At 31.1% G+C, this 6300-nt stretch overlaps 1 long non-coding RNA gene across 1 annotated transcript; it reads right to left on the bottom strand.

Moving 5' to 3' along the window:
• Positions 1 to 2371: 2371 nt before the first annotated feature.
• On the bottom strand, positions 2372 to 4898 carry LOC120072961. The gene is made up of 3 exons (XR_005480642.1): positions 4376 to 4898; positions 2761 to 2803; positions 2372 to 2476 (listed from the first exon to the last, which is right to left on the bottom strand). It is a non-coding gene; the product is annotated as an uncharacterized LOC120072961 (long non-coding RNA).
• Between the last annotated feature and the right edge of the window lie 1402 nt (positions 4899 to 6300).

Genomic DNA, 6300 nt, shown 5'->3' with positions numbered 1-6300 from the left:
GTGTTTAAATATAAAAAAAATAACCAAAATATTTATAAAATATAACAAAATTTTAGTGATAATAGATCTATCAGTGTCTAGTAGAAGTCTATAAGTGTCTATCAACGTTTATCGATAGTTTTAAAATTTTGCTATATCTTATAAATATTTTTAATATTTTTACTATTTGAAATAATTTTTCATTATTTCAACTGATTCATTAATTTACTACTAAACAAAACATTTTTGTTACATCCTTCTTCTTATATAAAAAATCTCACATCCTTTGGTAATAACATTTTTATTTCTTGTTCCAAACAAGTGTGATGCCAATAATTGGTATTAAAGAAAAAAACCGTGTAAAATTTTATTCCATGCCAGAATAATTTTAATTAATAAATAGTAATTGTATGTATCTTTTTTTCTCTTACTTTAAACTAATTAGTGGTTTATTTCTCTTTTCAAATAATAATGATGATGATTTATTTCATAACCTTTTAAAATGATTAACATATATTCAGTTTTATGAAGAAAAGGATATCAATAAAGTTTTTTTTAGAATAGAAAAAATAAAAAGGACACAACAAGAATTTGTTTATAACATAGCTTTTATTAACAGCATTTTTATAAAAGGTTATTAAAAATTCAAATTTTGTGCGAGCAAACTAAAAATGTTGCGCTTATTTTTATTAACGAAAAAAGGGAATTATTTTGCCCCCTCAAATCTCTCAACTTGCAAAACCACCTCGCCTCACTATCTCCCACTCTTCTAATTTCCTCTCATCTTTTCTTCACGCTCTCTATTCCATACCCATTCGATTTCCTCTCCCGATTTCTTCGAGCAAAAGTTTTCTTTAAACAAAGGTGAAACACCTGTCTCCTGATTTCAAGGTTTTCTCTATTCCATACCCATTCGATTCTTCAAGCGAAGGTTTTCCCTGAAGGTTTTGTGCTTAAAGGTTTCGTTGTGTTTTTATGCTATTGTTCTTTTCAAAATCCTAATTTATTGTTACCGATTTTGTTGCTTCTTTCTGTTTATCTCTCTAATTTTCTGCAATCTTTTAGGGCTCTTGATTTTGGTGGTGTTGGACTTGGTTATCGGAGGTAAGTTGTTCACTGCTCACTGCTCAGCCTTAGACAGAGAGGTATGTTCTGTATTTTCACTTTCCATCATTTGGTAAGTTGTTTTCCTAATCATTTATCTTCACCAAATCTCTAAAACTTTGGGGGCCATTTCTCTTTGTTTGTAGATGGGGGGTGAAAGAAAATGAAAGTGGAACTTTATTAGTTGAGAGTTTATAAGTTGGGTTTGATTTAAATTTCTGGAAAAATGTTTAGATCCTATGTGACAAAATTTTGGAGAGTGAACTTGTGACTTACACTACACGCTAAAATTTTCTCTTTTTCTAATTAGTTTCTCATTGATTGTTTCGCTGCTTTTGTTTTATCCTTATTCTGAATTTGAAGTGAAATGTTGTTTTGCCCAACCATGCATATGGGGTTGCCTTTTATGTCTTGAAAACAATATATGGTCATATCTAGTCATTTTCGCTCATTTTCTAGCTAGTTTCTCTGTTGTGTAAGCCATAGATGGTTCTTTATGTTTTGTTATTTGAGTTAGTTTCTATGTTTGAGAACAGCCATAGATGGTTCTTTATGTTTTGTTATTTGAGTTAGTTTCTATATGTTTGAGAACTTGCTGCTAGTGAAAGCTTTTGACTCTTTTATCAGTCCGTTTGTTTCAATAGAACTTTACATGTACGGATTACAAACGGCCATTGTGACCATTGACATCGTAGGTTACGATGGCGATTGTGCTTTGATGTCGGTTCTAAATTGCCATAAAAACTTACACCATCATATATATATACGATGACAACTTTTTATGGTGTCGATTTAGAACTGACATCATATCCATGTCATCATATATTTACAATGGTGATTTGTTACGATGTCATTTTGTAACCACATCAAACTCATGCTATCATACATATGCGATGACGTTTTTTAATAGCTGTAATTATTATAATCTACTATGATAATTTAAACTGGCATCATATCTTCTATAAATGGCAAAAAATATATTAGTATAATATGGAACCCAAATCTTGCCTAAAACATTTTTTACAAAAATAATAATTCTTAGCCCTTACTTCAATTAATTCATCAACAGAAATGTTCAGTAAAATATGGACAAAATCTAGCATTTCATTTCAATATTCATCCATTCGAGTTTCAACACAATGCTTTCAGAATAGCTATTCATTATATTTCAAATCTAGCAAAGTTACAAAAATAGTCTAAAAATCAAGCAAAACTACACAATATATTTCAAAACTACATGAAATGTCTAAGGACTTCCAAATGTTCAGAGTGAAGCCAAACAATATATGTTGTACCAAAATACAATCTGATCAAATGAAGCTTGACAATTCCACCCATCAACTCGCACATCCTCATTGAGTTCTTCTTGGGTAAAAGGGTTTTCAGTAACAAACTACATGAAAGCAAATGAATAATAAATTTTACAACTCATTATAAATAAGTACACAATATGTAAATAATAATATTAAGTTAGAAGAGTGACATTACAGTTTTGATAGAAATATTTAGATGATGCAACACCTCTCTCATGAATCTCATTACATAATACCCATATTATTTGCTTAAATGAAAGGTACTTATCCATTGATTTATCACAAGTTTACATAACAAAATTTTTAAGTTAAGTTCTTTGAAGTATAACAAGTCATTTGAAATAAAGGAAGAAAATACGCTAACCAAAATTCTTTAAATCTCCATCCAAATTAAACTCCACGAAATCCTATAGAAAAAAACATGAAATATGTAAGCATATGAGAATAAAAAAAGAAGTTACATGAATAACTAAACTTATCAACATAAATAACTCAACTCAAGAAATAAACTCAACAAATTAATGATACTCGTGAAATAAAATGAATTTAGTAGAAACCATAACAATAAATTATTAACCCAAAAAATTAAGGTGGTAAAAAAGAAGAGAAAAGACATATAACAACACCTCACATTGTAATATAATTTATCAAACACACAAAAATGCCTAGATAAAGTTATCGAATACAAACAACTTAAACAGAAATAATTAATAGAAAAAACTCAGCAATATGTAAAGTCGTCCCGAAACAATATGGAATGGCAAGAGTTTCCAAATCAGGTCAATCTTATAAAACATGAAATCTAGATGGTTTATATATTATTTATTATTTTCACAGAACTTTCTTGCTCGTTAGATGTATTTGTGAAGCCAAACAAACTGCCTTACTATGGCTGTAGGGGTTAAAATAGGAAGACCAAGTTTGGTACATCTATTGAATGAAAACACCTTAACAAAATTATTCAAGAGAGGCCAAATGAAAATAGTAAAAATATAATATGAATGAAAATGGCTTAATTTCAGAAACGTCATTATCTACAAACTCCCAAAGTGGATCAATTATCAATCTACGACAAATAAGAATAGCACATGAAAATAAAAGAGATACTTGGATAGTTAACAAGACTGATCTTTCTTAAGTTCAATGTCATATTTTGCAATCAGATTGATGATTTATAGATTATATTAAATATCACTGTGTGGAAGAGGTAATAGCCTTTGAACCTAGTTTCTGGCTATGGAGACTATTTTAATACGAAGTGGAGCTTCATGATTTTTGCTGATAGCTCCTCTGTTGCAGCAATAGTCGGCTGCATGTGCCAGCTTGTTCTAAAAGGTTGGTTTTTGGTTTTTACTAGTCATGGACATGGTTAGAGTAACATTGTTCTGGTATTTCTATTTTTCAAGTTTAGCTAAGTAGCTTATGACCTGGGAGTTGTCTTAATGATAAAAGATAATGTGTTAATTTAAGATGAGTAAAATGAAAAGGGCAATCGCGTTGCAATGGAAATTCATTTAAACATCTTAAGCAAGGTGGTTTACATTGAAGTTTTATTGAAACCATGGGACCTATTGAATCTGTAAAAGCAGCTTTATTGAAATATGTCAAGCAAGAAGATGGTATTTATGTTTTTTGGCTAACTTTTTGATGTTCTGAGTCCTTTTTGGGCATAGAGTGATATTGAAGCTATTTTATGGACTTTTTCTTCTCACCATCATTATCTAATTTATAGTCCAGTACACCATTGGGTCTCTGTTAATGATTGAATAAGTTGTTCAATGAGATTTTCCCTAACTACATAAACCCAAAACTTTCATTAAAGTTCTTTGCTGTTATTGAGGTGAATTTCTACCAAAACCATATAATACCTGGGAACCATTTTAACACAAGTTATAAATACTAAAGAACTTCACAGTCATCAAAGAATGAGGAACAAATTTGATATAAAAATGACTAATAAAGAGAAGAATTGAAAGAACCTTGGAGAAATGACAAAGAACCGACAAAACTTCTGATGTGGTGGCTTAGTGGGTCAAAGTCTAGAGAATTGAATGTCGTTTGATTAGAGCATTTTTATAAAATTTGTCATTTGCGTTGGGATCACAAAATTTCGAAAAGTTTGTGGATTAAAGAATGAAGAAGTTGGCCGCCGCAGTGTCGAAGTCAGCCCCCGCCATCGTGGAAATCTGCAGGTCACCGCCGTCGAAGTCGACTGTCTTCAACAAAGAACGATCTGGGGTCCAAAGTTGTCGTTATCATGTGGGTAGAAATGAGGGTTTGAAGAGAAAAATCAAGGGTTTGCGTTTATGTGATTTGCAGTGTGGTAAACATGAAGCCAAAACGACATCGTTTCAGAAGGCTTATGATGATGGTTCCACTTACCTAAACGACTTCGTTTCAGGATTTAAATAAATAAATATTTTACTATTTTTTATGCCTGTTCAGAACTATCATCATACTTACACTTTTGCACTTGACTTTTCCCGCAATTTTCTTTTTTTAAATTTTAGATGCCGGTTCTAAACCGCCATTATAACTAACTTTTTTATGATGGATTTTGCCTATTGTCTATTATGAAATTTTCGTTAAGTTACGAAATTGTCCGTAAAAATAGGCGTGTTTTTCCATACTGACATCATAAAGTCGATCTATCATCGTTTATAAAATGCCAACTAACATCTAAAGCCAAAATTGTTGTAATACTTTAAGATAAATATTGTCTTTTTCAACCAAAACTCCGAATGCCTTTAATAAGATCTCTCTCTAAATAGGATTTAAGAAAGACTGAGTGCATATTGTTTTGGTATTTTGGAGACCATAGCCTTAAGGTCTCTTTACATACTAGTTCAAATTAGGGTTTCCATTAAACCTAATTAACTAGGAATCGACTTCTACCCAATAAGTCCATACTCAATTAGGAATTTAGGACCTTAACTAATTAGATCACATGATAGGGCTCAATGAGATAAGATATTAATCCACATGCATAACACATACTTTATTATACATATTATTATTTAAAATATGTCTAACAATCTCCCACTTGAGTTATGTTTGTGTACCTAATATAATTAAATCACCTAAACCTTAAGCGCATATGAACATGTTATTTCAATAATAGAATTCCCGTTTAGTTCAATTTGGTCTATCTCCTGTATTAGTACAGAATCAAGGCGACTTTTGTCACTACCTTTGTAACTTGACCTTCATTGATCACCAATTCCAATACATTCAATGGCATAGTTCAAGTATGGATGGATAACATGGAAACTACATGCAAAGTGATCTAGATCATACCTGTTTCCAACTGGTCCAAATTCCTTAGTGAGATCGTTCTTAAAAATTTTATGCAGAAAAAAAAGTTTAGATAATAAAACTTAAACCATCAACTTTGTTCTATATAGGAAATAAACAAATTAAGGTCAAAGAACATTCTCAATAACAAACTCTCACTAAACTAGAGAGTCAGAAAAATGACTAACACCCATGTGAGCAACATGCTCATGAAAAATTTTAGGTGGTAAACCTTTGGTCAATGATCTACCACCATAGAGTTTATTCCTATATGTTCTCTCGAAATTTGATCACTATTTATTTCACAACTAGAAACTTCAATCTACTTGCTTTGACTTCATATTGTTTTTGTTGTTGTTGGAATACATCACTGCCGACTTATTGAGACAATAATTTTAGCGGTCTTTCTATGCAACCACTATCTGCAGCCCAATAACAAAATTTTGCAGCCATATTCCATGATTGGATGCCTCATAACATGCTATAAACTCTGCAACCATGGTAGAAGAAGTCATAAGTGTTTGTTTGACACTTTTTCAAGATAAAACTCCTCCAATCAACATGAAGATATAGCCTGAAATGGATAACAAAATATCTTGGCATCCAGCAA

This window comes from Benincasa hispida, chromosome 3 (assembly GCF_009727055.1).
Source record: "Benincasa hispida cultivar B227 chromosome 3, ASM972705v1, whole genome shotgun sequence".
Taxonomy (NCBI): domain Eukaryota; kingdom Viridiplantae; phylum Streptophyta; class Magnoliopsida; order Cucurbitales; family Cucurbitaceae; genus Benincasa; species Benincasa hispida.
The sequence above is the reverse complement of the archived record's forward strand: the minus strand, read 5'-3'. Positions and strand labels throughout refer to the sequence as shown.